The sequence below is a fragment of the Crinia signifera genome, chromosome 6 (assembly GCF_055691185.1).
Source record: "Crinia signifera chromosome 6, ASM5569118v1, whole genome shotgun sequence".
Lineage (NCBI taxonomy): Eukaryota > Metazoa > Chordata > Amphibia > Anura > Myobatrachidae > Crinia > Crinia signifera.
In genome coordinates, this window is record NC_139222.1 from 251006923 (window position 1) to 251020146 (window position 13224).

At 44.3% G+C, this 13224-nt stretch overlaps 1 protein-coding gene across 1 annotated transcript in view; it reads right to left on the bottom strand.

The window, feature by feature from the left end:
* The window catches only part of LOC146009190 (heparan sulfate glucosamine 3-O-sulfotransferase 1-like), a 137884-nt gene extending 127710 nt beyond the window's left edge, over positions 1-10174 (bottom strand). The window contains exon 1 of the mRNA XM_083149310.1: positions 9730-10174. The gene's annotated coding sequence lies outside the window, so the exon portion shown is untranslated. The remainder of the gene's footprint in view (positions 1-9729) is intronic.
* Positions 10175-13224: the final 3050 nt, after the last annotated feature.

Here is a 13224-nt window from a genome sequence, read left to right on the forward strand (position 1 = left end):
TCATGTGCCTTGATATTTGTTTGCTGGGTCCTTGGGGCTCCTCCACATTGCGGTGCACAGAGGACTGGGATGCACTCAGAGACTCAGCCTTCACATCAGTCACTTCCTGGAATGCCGTGTCAGCCTGCTCACGTGACTCATGCAACCAATCGCTATAGTACTGGCACCATTGTGGGGGAAGGAAGATGGATGCTGTGGCCTCTCTGCATCATTACAGCATGACTGCTATGCTACTGTAGCACTGTGGCACTAATCTATAGTCTAGAGAGGGTCCAGTTTCCTGTATTTCGTGGTCCAGAGTCGGACCTCGGTCTGCCAGTTGCCTACCGTTGCCTTACACTTATGCTTTATGCTTATAGCTTTATATACCTTGGTGGTGGTGGTTGATTTTCTTCATCATTAGTGCGTAGTTCAGTGGTGTGACTAGAAATTTTGCGCCCCAATGCCAAAATACAAATTCTGGAGCCCCCCTCCCATGCACACACACACACCCATACATGTATTATTATTTGTGTTACCTAAATGTTCGTTACCAGAGACTTCATGCTCATTGACAGGATTTACGTGCTCATTGCCAGGGAGTTGCATGCCCATTGCCAGTTGTGACATGCTCGTAGTTAAGGGTTTCATGCTCATTTCCAGGAGTTTCTTAATCATTGCCAATTTTTTTTTGCTTGGTACCAGTGGGTGACATGCTCACTGCCAGGGAGTTACATGTCATTGCCAAGGAGTTAAATTGTAAATGTAGGCTCTCCAGCATTTGTCTCCTCAAAGGCAGCAGCTATTTTTGGAGGGACATTTTCAGCAGATTTTATATGGGTGGCCAGGCTCATTGGAATCTGCAGAGACCATGCGCCCCCACAGCCCCACCACTGTGGAGAAAGATTTTGATTTTTAGTTATTTAGTTTCTATGCAGGGAAAATACTGACTGTTTCATCTTTAAACTTCAATTTAGATCTCACTTCAAAGTAAAACCCCACCCAAATCTAATTCTCTCTGCACAAGTAACATCTGCCCCACCTGCAGTGCACATGGTTTTGTCCATCTGAGAAGGAATTTGCCTTTGCGAGTGAACCAGAATAGAGATCTTACTGTATACAGCTTAATATAATGCATGCTTGCCAGCTAGGGCTGCCACCTCTCCAGGATTTCCTGGATTCTCCCTGAATTGGTGGCAACCCTCCAGGACGTTTTTGCAGTCTCCCGGATTCTGGGATTCTCCCGGAATCCAGGTGACTTTGAAAACCTCCACAGCCTCCCAACTGAATGTGCACATAGTCAGTGGCATAGGGAGGGTGGTTCCAGCAGAGCGCAAGCTCTGGGTGCCAGAAAAGCCACAGGGCATGCACAGTGCATCTCTAACACTTGCAAGTTGCTGCCCGCCCCACAGCTCCCTCTACCTCCAGAAATATTTAAACTGGGCCACGGGAGAGGAGAGGACGGAGGAACACTGTGCAGCTAACAGCTTAGGATGCTGCAGCAGCGCTTTCTCCCAAACTGAGGGGCAGATTTATTAAGCTCGGTGAAGTGATAAACTGTCTGGTTTTTATCACCGTCCAATCAGCTCCTACCTGTCATATTTCAAATCAAGCCTGTAACTTCACAGGTAGGAGCTGTTTGGCCGGTGATAAAGTACCAGCCACATTTTCACTTCACAGAGTTTAGTATATCTACCCCTTAGCCTCAGAGGAGAGATAAGCCTGCTGCTACTGTGTATCAATCCCAGGGGACCTCTGCCGTCTGTGCTGTCAGCTGAGGAAATGGTGAGGCCAGTGTTAAGGGGGGGATTTGTGTGTGTGGACGGTCAGTGTTTGGGGCAGATATGCATGTTAGGGGGCGAGGGAGGTTGCTGTGAAGTTGTTTCACTGGTGTCAGCTTGAGGAGAGCATGTATGAGGTATCTCTGTGTAGGAGTTGTCAGTAGGGGAAATGTGTTATTAAATGTAACCCTATGGTCTTCTATACATGTCTGTATTAGAGGCCACGCCCACTTTTCTGAAGAGGTCATGCTCATTTTACATAACCACGCCCACTTTCCTGGGAGCGTACGTGTGTGGGGGGGGAATCTCCAGGAATCGAAGATGCCTGAGGTGGCAACCCTACTGCCAACCCCATCCCACCAGATTCTCTAAATGTAATGAGTTGCAAACAGTAGCTGCGACACAATCCGCATGTGTGCAACAGCGTCTGCATACATGGCAGCTGCATACTACAGGGTACTTACAAGGTAAAGAGACGTAGATCCCAGAGGTGCACTGTATACAAACAGCTGCCCAAATTCAACGACAGAAGCACAGACCCTTCATAATCGAACAGACTGCCCTTCTGCCTTTCATCTTCAATGACAAAATGTTATTCAGACTTTTCATTTACTTTACAGCTGCTTTCCCTCCCCCCCCCCCCCCCCCCCCCCCCCCGCTACAGTAAAAATCTATAACACTATCCCAAAGCTTTCAAACTTAGGTTACAGAGACACTGGCATTAAAATTCAGTGTTTAAGCTGCCTATCTTGAAGCCAGTTAAGCCCATGCAGAAGGATGAGAAGGAAAGAAAAAGCCATGGATTTTGAACGCTTGCTCTTGTTCCGTCTCAGTGTATCTGACACAAGTCAATGCTGTTGAAAACTTACATTTATCTCAAGGTGAGCGCATGGTAAACGCAATGAGATGTAGTTAAGAAGCTTTAGTACACGTTTCAGCACGCACTGGGCTTGGACATGATAAACATCCATTCACAGATACAGGCTTACAAGCAGAAATGCAGATTGCACACTTATGTGAATGCGTATTAAACACATACATAAAGGCAATGCAGTTAGCAGGATAAGAACGTTCCATTTACATCAGGTGTGCACATAATCTATGCTTATTGACCAGCTTGGAGTTTAATTGATGCTTCTGTCTGGTTCCATTTGCCCACTCCTACCTGGCTTATAGCACCTGGAGGTGACCAGATAATACATGGCTAGGAGGCTCCTCCCGATCCCCCAGAAGGACAGGCAAGCCTCACGCATTTACCTGGACCCCAGCATCAGCCACTGCAGCCCATCCTCCATCAGTCAAATACCGGCATTCTTGGCTCTTCGGGGAGGGGTGGGGCTACAATGATGCAAATTGCGTCACTTTAGCCCTGCCCCCTCCTGAAGATCCGCAGTTCCAGGCATTTTCTGTAATAGGGGTGGGGATTGATGACGTCAGGCTCTTCCCCGCCTCCCGGAAATGCTGCATAGAGTCTCCTCTTCGGGCTTTTCCCAGAGAGGAGAGACAAAATGTAAGATGCAGGGATTGCATCAGATTGTCAGTGATTGACAGACTGATGCCATTTGGGGGTGTGGAGGCAGTGACGGCTTCCGTATGTGAAAACATAGACATGTAGCTGGCGTTTAGGGAGAAGGAAGGAGCCAGGGATCTCCATTGTGCAGCTTGCGAATCCCCATTGGTTATACAAGTTCCCTGGTGGCATCACAGTAATCTGATGCCTGCATCCTATTGTAGTTCGGATCACTACTGCAGCAGTAATAGAGGCCTCCATGCACAGCTGAACGTCCCTCAGTGAGCACACAGGTGCTGGGTTATAGGGAGTAGGTCCTGGATAGGGGGCAGCTGAGCCAGTAAGTATGGTACGTACATGCAATCTTTGTGCATGTGTTACATCTGCCCCACCTGCATGGAATTGTCCTGTGGCTTCCTTTTTTGTTTTATTTACAAACATGAATCATGCCCAAAGTCGGTCAGTTTATGACCCCATTGGGTCTTCTAACACTGATGGAATTTCTCATTTGACGAAACAATCGAACAACCAGATCTGTGCAATCTGAGCTTACATGCTCTGATTTGCCAGGCTATAATAATGAACATAACGACGAGTTTTAGCGCCGGCTTCTTACAGATCAACATATGAGTATAATACTATTAAAACAATTATAATTCACTTACAAGTGTTGATGTAATTGCAAGGAGATATATTTGGACTTTTACCTTGTTCTATGTTAATTCCGTACTGGGTGATCATTACAGAAATCTACGATGCAATTAAAAACTTAAACTAGCGAAAAAATGTGTGAAATGTAAGCGTGTCTGGAGTTGTATGACAACCTGTGAAAGGAATAGAGTACTTGGAGAATTTATAACAATAATTATGGTACTTATATAATAACCTGCCAGGGAAAACTATGAAAAAGTTGCGTCGTTGTCCGTAACAATCACATCTGACCTTTAGTTTTTTCCGGTGTATAAAAAAGCTAAATGTCTAAGTTGCTATTATTGGTAATGCCACGAGTTCTATGTTCCTGGGGACAAGGTTTCATAATGGTTTCTGAATACAGGTAAAAGGATTTGAAAATCCGGTTTAGTGGTCGTAGAGATTACCTACAATGAAGACCACAATGCAGAAGTGTCAGGTGAAATCAATGATGTTACAGGCTTTATTGGTTGTGTTTGGGGGCCAGATGTACAGATAGAGTTCCTCTTATACATCCCCAGCCCTTGTCATATCCCCTCCACTGGCGAAAGCTGGTGGAGAGGCGCGCCATCTGATGGGAACGCGCAAGCGTCTCACACGTACATGTGTCTCCGTCGCTCGGCGGTGGGCAGCAGAATCCCTGCCCATCTCTGTTTCAGGGAGAAGGGCAGGGTTAGGGGAGGGGGGGTGCAGAGAGGCATCGGGGACCAGCAGGGAGTCGGCAGAGAGCTCCACCGGAATGGGGCATGCGAGCGCCTCGTGTGCACGTGTCCCCTTCTGGTAGATGGCGGGGGCTAGCGAAGGCTGTCGGATGGCAATTCTATCGCCAGCCCCCAGCTGAATGAGGCAGGCTCTATCTGTATTCAGCTTCACAAGGTGATAAAGTGGAGAGTGATAAACAACCAGCCAATCCACTCCTAACTGCTATGTTACAGGCTGGTTTTAAAAAAAATGGCAGTTTAGGTCTGATTGGCTGGTAGTTTATACATCATCACTTTATCACTTTTTGAAGCTTGATACCTCTGGCCCTTAGTAATAACGAACACTTAAAAAAACACTATTCTCATTGATGCTTAGATAGCGAAGCACTATTGTGTGTCCCATTAACTTTCAAAGCACTTAGTGGGCTGTTTGATCATATCACACAGTAATGCTGGTCTTGGATAAGAGAGTTGGTTGAGTTTAGAAAAGAAACACAAGTGAATTTTGTGTGAACTGCGCACAGATAAGGAAACCTATAGAATGACATAAGGAGGTAACATGAGTGGTTCAAGAATAGGCTTGCATGAACAGGTGGGTTTCAATTGAAAGCTTAAAGCAGATACAGTATGTCCAAACTATGGCCCTCCAGCTGTTCTGAAACTACACATCCCAGCATGCCTTGCCATAGTTTTAGCATTCCCTAATAGCAAAACGGTGGCAAGGCATGATGGGACTTGTAGTTTCACAACAGCTGGAGGGCCATAGTTTGGACATCCTGGCTTAAAGCTTTGGAGACTAAAAGATAAATGTACTAAAGCTCTTACAACGACTTCTGTTGCAAATAGGCACCAACTGGATGCTATCCAAATAATTAGGCACTGTAGGGAGGGTTATGGTTACCGACCTTCCGGCTGCACCATGTGGGAGGGCAGCCAGGTCAGTGAAACAGGGGGTGTGGCCAGTGGCGTAACTATAGCTCCGCAGCCCCCACGGTGGTGGGGAGGCGCAGAGAAAGTGTGGGCACCGGGGGGTCTGTGGGGCTATAGTTACCCGCTGCTGTCTGCTGATACCTGGTCTGCCGCATCTGTCTGCGGTTACGGTCCCGTCTCTCCCGACGCCGGCTCCTGCTGCTATAATGAAAAGTGACACTTAGAAAATGGCTGCCCCCATAATGCAGACAGTTTTTGAGGATGCTAGAGGAGGCGGCGGTCTAAGTGTCACGGGGGCGTACACGGGGGCGTGCATTCAGTAGTTACGCCACTGGGTGTGGCCTTACAACAGGTGGCTGGTGCAGGATCATATATGCATCTTTGTGCCATCACAGGGAGTGGCCAATATGGGGGGCGTGGACATGTGTTAACATCATCATGATCCCACCCCCTGCTATTCAATGCCAGGTGATCGGCAGTGTAAATTGGGCGGGCAGAGCTGTGATGTCACTCGCACCATGTCTCAATGACAAATAGTGTACTGTGTACCCAGATAAGGCCTAATTTATATACAAGGTTATTCCACGAACACAATAGGATTATTATTTTAAATGAATCCACTCTTTTCCACACGCAATTTCATTCTTGCCCAGCATTTCTTATTATGAACTTTGAAAAATAATACTGCATGATTATGTTTAAAACAAGATATAATAATCATTGAAACTTCATGTTGAGCACACAGCCTATATAATGAAAGCATAAAAGCTGGTTTTCAGATAGCGAAGTTCTGGTAATCTTTATGTGACATGTGACTCCTCTGCTCTCGTCTTACCAGCACTGATGTTAACATAGTTTACCGTAAGTTGCAATATTTCCAGCAGACTGCATTCATTATACCGGAGCCACATACAATGTATTAATTTTTGTTTAAAAAAAAAATAGGTCAAGAAAGAATGCATATGGCTCACAAAGGAGGGCAGGATAATAAGTCTATTAGAGTAAAATTGCCGGGTCTGCCATTTATTACCTTAACATACAATAGATGCCCCTGATGTACTGACACGCATTTATTCCACAATGCAACTCACAGGCATTGTCATTTCCTACTGTGGAGGAGAAATATCTCCGCTCCAATGTATGCACATAATGAGGAGCGCCGCGAGGTTACAGCAAGGTACTGCTTTTACAACATTACCCTGGGCAGCCTGCCTTAGATGCAGGTAGGGGAACCCTATGGAGACATATATACCTCCTATATGTATACATTGCATATAATAAGGACACGCTGTGAATTAATGGACCCTATTCTGCATGTTATGAATGTGTTGGTCTATTTCACACACACACACATACACATTACAGTTTACTGTATATTGCAAAAAGCAATGAAAGTTAAAGCCAACGTAGTGGTAAATTTTCTAAGATGGGAGTTCTATTGAATATGGGGTGTTGCCCATAGCAACCAATCAGAATCTACTTTTTGGGAGTTCTATTGAATATGGGGTGTTGCCCAAAATCAGAATCTATTCAATGGGAGTTCTATTGAATATGGGGTGTTGCCCATAGCAACCAATCAGAATCTACTTCTTATGTATTTAACACTTTCTAGAAGATTATAGATAGAATCTGCTTGGTTGCTAGGGGCAACATCTCATCTTCAATAGAACGCCCATCTTGCTAAATTTACCCCTGCATGTATAATGTCATATATACCACAATAATGTACAGGTAGTGCTGAACACTTCAGTGGCAAGGTTATATGAGACACCTTGTACATATGAGTGAAGTCTGTTTGTGCAGATACTGTATGCACCCAGACACTTGCGTTTCTCCATCTGAATACTGACTTGCATGTACAGCAGGGGTGTCAAACTCATGGTCCGCCAGCTGTTGTGGAACTACACATACCAGCATGCCCTGCCACAGATTTTATATAACGTGTTGCTAAAAAAAAGTGGCAGGGCATGGTGGGACATGTAGTTCCACAACAGTCTGGAGGGCCATGAGTCAGACACCACTGATGTACAGTATAGCCTTGAAAACTTACACCTACGATACAGACGTACTTGGAGCAAACATGCATCAACCCTTGTCATCCCAAAATACTGCATCCATCTCACTGGCACAGTATTTGCAAGGCTTAAGGATTTTATTTCATAGATATGTGTATCCAGGCTAATAAGACGCTCCAAGGGGGCATGCGTACTACATCCCCACTATCGCTGCACTTCTGTGTGGAACCGACTGACCTGCTTTACAAAGCCAAAGTGGCCACGTGTGAGGGGTGCACAGCTGCAGTCACTGGAGGAAGTGGTTCGGATTCTCTGGCTTAAGCTGGGAACTCACCTAAAGATTTGTCTGTCTGCTGGGAACAACAATCTGGCCATGTACAATATGGGAGGCAATGACAATTAACCGTTTGCTTCCAAATACTGGAAAACAGACAGTGGTTGTTTAAACAAATTGGTTAAATCCATTGGACAATCATTTGTGTCCATTTTCCAGCAGTTGGGAGCAAACGGTTAATTGTTATTGCTCCCATATATTACCAGATTATTGTTCCCACCAGACAGAATGTTCAGATAAATCTTAAGGTGTGGTTTTTATGTTACACCCAAAGTTGCCTATAGAAGACACACACACATATATGTTTTGGGGGAGATATTTAGCAATGGAAAGGTATAAAGTGGAGAGAGGTAAAGTACCAGTCCAAACAGCACCAAACTGTTACAGACATTGGGGCAGTTAGTTTAAGCCTTAAAAAGAGATAAACACAAGGGTGATAAAGCATGATAAAGGTCTAGCAAATTAGCTCACAACTGCCATTTCAAACCCAGTCGATTACATGGCAGTTAGAGGCTGATTGGCTGAACTCTTTATCACCCTCACGTTTATATCTTTTTATGGCTTAATACATCTGCCCCTGAGTTGTGTTTGACAAATGACAGGAGCAGATTGATTGGTACTCTAAGTGAGAGATTTGGGAAGAAATCTCCAGTTTATTTAAAGCGGCAATCATTTCCGCTGCAAAACCAGTCTGATTTTGTAGTGTAAACGATTGCCGCTTTAAAAAAAAACCTGGAGATTTCTTCCCAAATCTCTCACTTTCTGAGTCTCTCATCCTATTAAATTTCACCCTCTATCTCCCTAACCACTTTATCACTTTCCAAAGCTATGCCCCTCACATACTGTACATATAATTCTAAGTGCATATGTCTATTAACACTAACAAACTGAGCACTGCACTTGAGAAAAATTGTAAATTTAGAAAATACACAACGCTCCAGTTCTAATATTAGTACCCTGAGCACCTAGAGATAAGAAGCGGTGTAATTGATATAATTTGCATCACTAATCTTGAGTGTTGTAAGTGATCTTAATGGTGTGCCATTATCCCTGTCACTGATGGTGCTATTATCTCCATCACTGTCAGTGCTCCAAATGAGGGGCTCGCTTAGCCTCCAGCAATTATAACCATCCTCCACAAGTGCACCGGATTGAGATGAACTTTATCAACGGAGCACAGTTCTTACAAACCCAGGGTCCACCTAAATCACTCACACTGCCCATCTAACTCTTGGCATTACAAAGGCTGGAGTGAGTGATGGCAAAATGAAGAGGTGTCAGTCACTCAGCCAAAGATTACCAGGTGGCAGAAGGAATGACAGCATCCCTCAGAAATCTGACCATCAAGTCATCTCGGTGGTTCTCAAACTTGGTCTTCCAGGCATTCCTGGTTTTCAGGATAACCATTTATCAGAAATGATTGTTAAACCAAAATGAACTGCAAATGAAGTCACCTCTGCTTACACATGGATATCCTTAAAACCTGGACTGTTAGGGCACCTTAAGGATAGGAACCACTGCCCTAGAGAGATTTAAACAACCAGGGCCCTAGGGGAAAATAGAAACCCGGTCTACACTTCTCCCAGCCAAAACTTCCCAGTCTTCCTACTTAACATAACGAAATAGGTCGCCAGTACTGTATACAGATAAATACTATGATGTTCTAGATATGTACAAACACTAAATCCTTCCTCAAAAACAGTTTTTATAAACAATACCTCAAATAAGACCACAAGGAGTGATACAATGTATCACGCTCAGGAGTGAAATCATATAAAAGGTACAGTACCTCGGACAGCGCCATAAAGTGTGCAAGTGCAGGGTTCCCCCAGCTTTCCCAGGCACAGGAGGAATCTCACAGCAGTTCAGGAGCCAGAAAACACCAGCAGTCCAGGATCTTCAGTCCCAGTCCTCACCCACTGTGTTACTTCTGCAGCCTGTGGCACAGTCTGCTCCAAATACATGTATTATCAGCAGCAGCCTTCTCATGGTTTATCAGCCCAAGTGACCAGTGTGGGTGTAGATTGTAGCTCAGGCAGAGAAGGAGAAAAGAGAAGATCTGGGTAGGATAATAAAACAAGCAAACGCTTCCAGTGCACTCGCAGACCCCTCTCCCATAATCTCCCCTGCTCTGTGCAGGCTAATAGACACTAGTACTACTGTCTGCAGCGCTGCCAACACTCCTATGCTGGAGCTTACCAGAGCAATTGCAGCTGTTAATCAGTTCAGCTGGAGTTGTTATGTATTGCAATGCCTGATTGGAGAATCCTGGATCTCCCTATTGGACAATCCCCATTGCTTTCTTATTGGCCATATAACATTTAGCCGGCTTGCTTGCTTTTTTCTACAGTATATTTGCATGCTCTAGATACAAAAAGCCTGTGCTCCTGCCCTCCAGGTGTGGGAGAGTTTTCATTGCAGATGCTCAGTGATTTAGGGAAGGGATAGCATCATGTTGTACAGGCTGGATGCATAGAGAATGGGTCTCAGGGCACTGATGAGGGGGAAAGGACACTGGTGTACTTTAGTGCCTTACCTGTGATATAAGCTGGAAATAAAATAGTTACATTGTGAGAGTCATAGATATAATATATGGCACAAATCAGACCTGTATTAATATACAACGGGAGACCTGTAATGCCAAGGCAGACTTGTCATTTACTGGAAGAAAAGATTCTGAGACCCCTGTAATGCAAAATGGATCTGTAGCAGTGTGATAGGGACACTTGTCATGTGAAATAGAGCAGTTTTCTATGTCAGGCTGATCTCTTGTTTGATTACATTTCTTTGTTCAGAAACAGACTGAAATAAAAAAAACTGAAAAAAGAAAAATTGCTCAGATTTTTTTTCCATCCCCCAGGAAACCTCAAACTGCAAGAAAAAGAACAATAATTGTTACAGAAAAGCATATGACAGATTTTAACCCCACCGTATAATCAGGAACCAGCAGGTATCACTTTTATAAATATGAAAACCAGTTAAGGTCATTTACAAATGTGCAAATTGGTGTTAGAGCATTATATGGGGGTGGCGGTGGTGGGGGGTTATTCGCAGTGTTAGTTACTTATGCACCCACGTATAAGGTTGGGATTCAGTTTTGAGGAATAAGATTATTGATGATTTGCCTTAAATCATGTTTAAATGTTTTTACATATAGACCCTTATTCAGATCTGATCGCAGTAAAAATTTGTTCTCAAAATGGGCAAAACCATGTGCACTGCAGGTGGGGCAGATGTAACATGTGCAGGGAGTTAAATTTGGGTGGGGTGTGTTGAAACTGAAATCTAAATTGCAGTGTAAAAATAATGCGGCCAATATTTACTCTGCACAGAAACAAAATAATTCACACAAATCTAACTCTCTCTATACATGTTACATCTGCCCCACCAGCAAGTGCACATGATTTTGCCCATTTTAAGAACAAATTTGTTCAGATCTGAATAAGGGCCATAATTAAGGCAATATATAATGCCTATTTAACAATTGATTAAGTCCAAATCTGAATATGTCCAATTTTAACCAAATGCTGTATACCTCATCCCCATTATCTGTTATGTAGATAGCAAAATCTGTAAATTTACTTTTTGGTTTAGCATTTTGGAGCTTCATTTTGAGATTGCAGCCTATAGGCTACAATTGCATTGGACAGGGATCTTTGGATCCTTCTCCAGCATACTATACTGTGCGCAAGCATTACCTGATGGATGTGCATGAATAGCATGGTTGCTATGGACAACAGTTACATCCCATCTGCAATAGCACTCCCATCTTAGTACATTTACCCCTGCTTCTCTCTGCAATATGTGCCAGATAGTAATGACACCTCACAGAGTAAAACTATAAAAGTATTTACATGCAGACCCCTAAATGAGAGCGAAGGGGGGAAATTGGTAATTTAGAGCCATATGGTGTTTTTATGGTAAGACACACACCCACACACACATGCTGTCTTAAGAGCATTGTAGGTCCCTGTGCAAAACAATACATCGGGATCCCATCACACCCATTCACAGGAACTGCTGTGAATTGCTTCAGCCATCTACCAATCAGCATGCTGACAGCCAGTCACGGTCTGGCTGCAGACTGGATGTCAGTTAGAGAATTCTGCCTCACTTCTCTGATTGTGTGATCACCACCCACCCATGCTTGAAGGCCCCTAGAAATATGAGTCCCTGAGCAGATGCCCAGTGTGCCTATAACTTAAGATGTCCCTGACTTCACAGCTTTATCCCACTATAGATGGGAATCAAACCCAAAAATAACAAAATATGATGTCAACCATTGTCATATCAACCTTACCCACTGTCTACCTTTTAGTTGTCGATATTTAGACCCTGACCACCTAATGCGTTTTGACCTAATGGCCGTATTGTATGCTAGACAGTATTGATATTCTATACCGCACCAGGGAGGTGATTCAGCTTTGGTCCAGTGGGTTTGGTCCAGGGTCTGATGTTTTGGGTCTGCGCATGTGTGTCAGCGATTATGCACATGCGCAGTCCCGATGTGCAAATGCCTTCACAGTTGCCGAGGCATTCGCAAAGAGGGGGGGCGGGCAGGGGGCTGGAGCATGGGGACACACAGCATTTCCTGGCCACGCCCACAAAAACGAAGGCATGCAGACGCGTCGAAAACTGCTCGGGGTGGGCGGCTGACATCACATGATCAAATGATGATCCTTTTCGGCCATATTCGGCACAGATAAAAGTCAAATCAGACTGAATTTTATCTGTTACGCCTGCATGCGATTTTTATCTGTTACGCCTGTATGCGAATGAATGTGTCAGCATACACATCCATTTGCAGGCTGGCGCAGGCGTTTCGTCAGCGAAGGGGGCTGACGTTCCCTCCGTGGGCAGCCGACGCTTACCCACAAAGAACGATGATTAGCAAGCAGGTCTGAATCAGACCCCAAGTACATCCATGCCATGATAGAAGAAAAATGGAATATATGAAGCGAATGTAAAGCGCAGATCATAATGTAGATGAGCCGCTGTGAGCTCTCAGGACACAGAATGATCCGTGTTTACACTTTTCCTTTGACCTTTTTTGTTATTCTATAATATATCTGTGGCTGAGACACTGTGTGATGTGCCTTACAGAGCAGAAAATAGGCATTGCTGCTTATATGACCACTTGTACCGGTGTGACTGACATTGCTCATTCCCTACTTGTTAATAATTGATAAATCAGAATGAAAAAAGCTCTCTCATTTTGGTTTGTGGCACAATTCTCACCATGAGGTCGATATATTCCCAAATCTTTAAAAGTCATTTTTTAAAA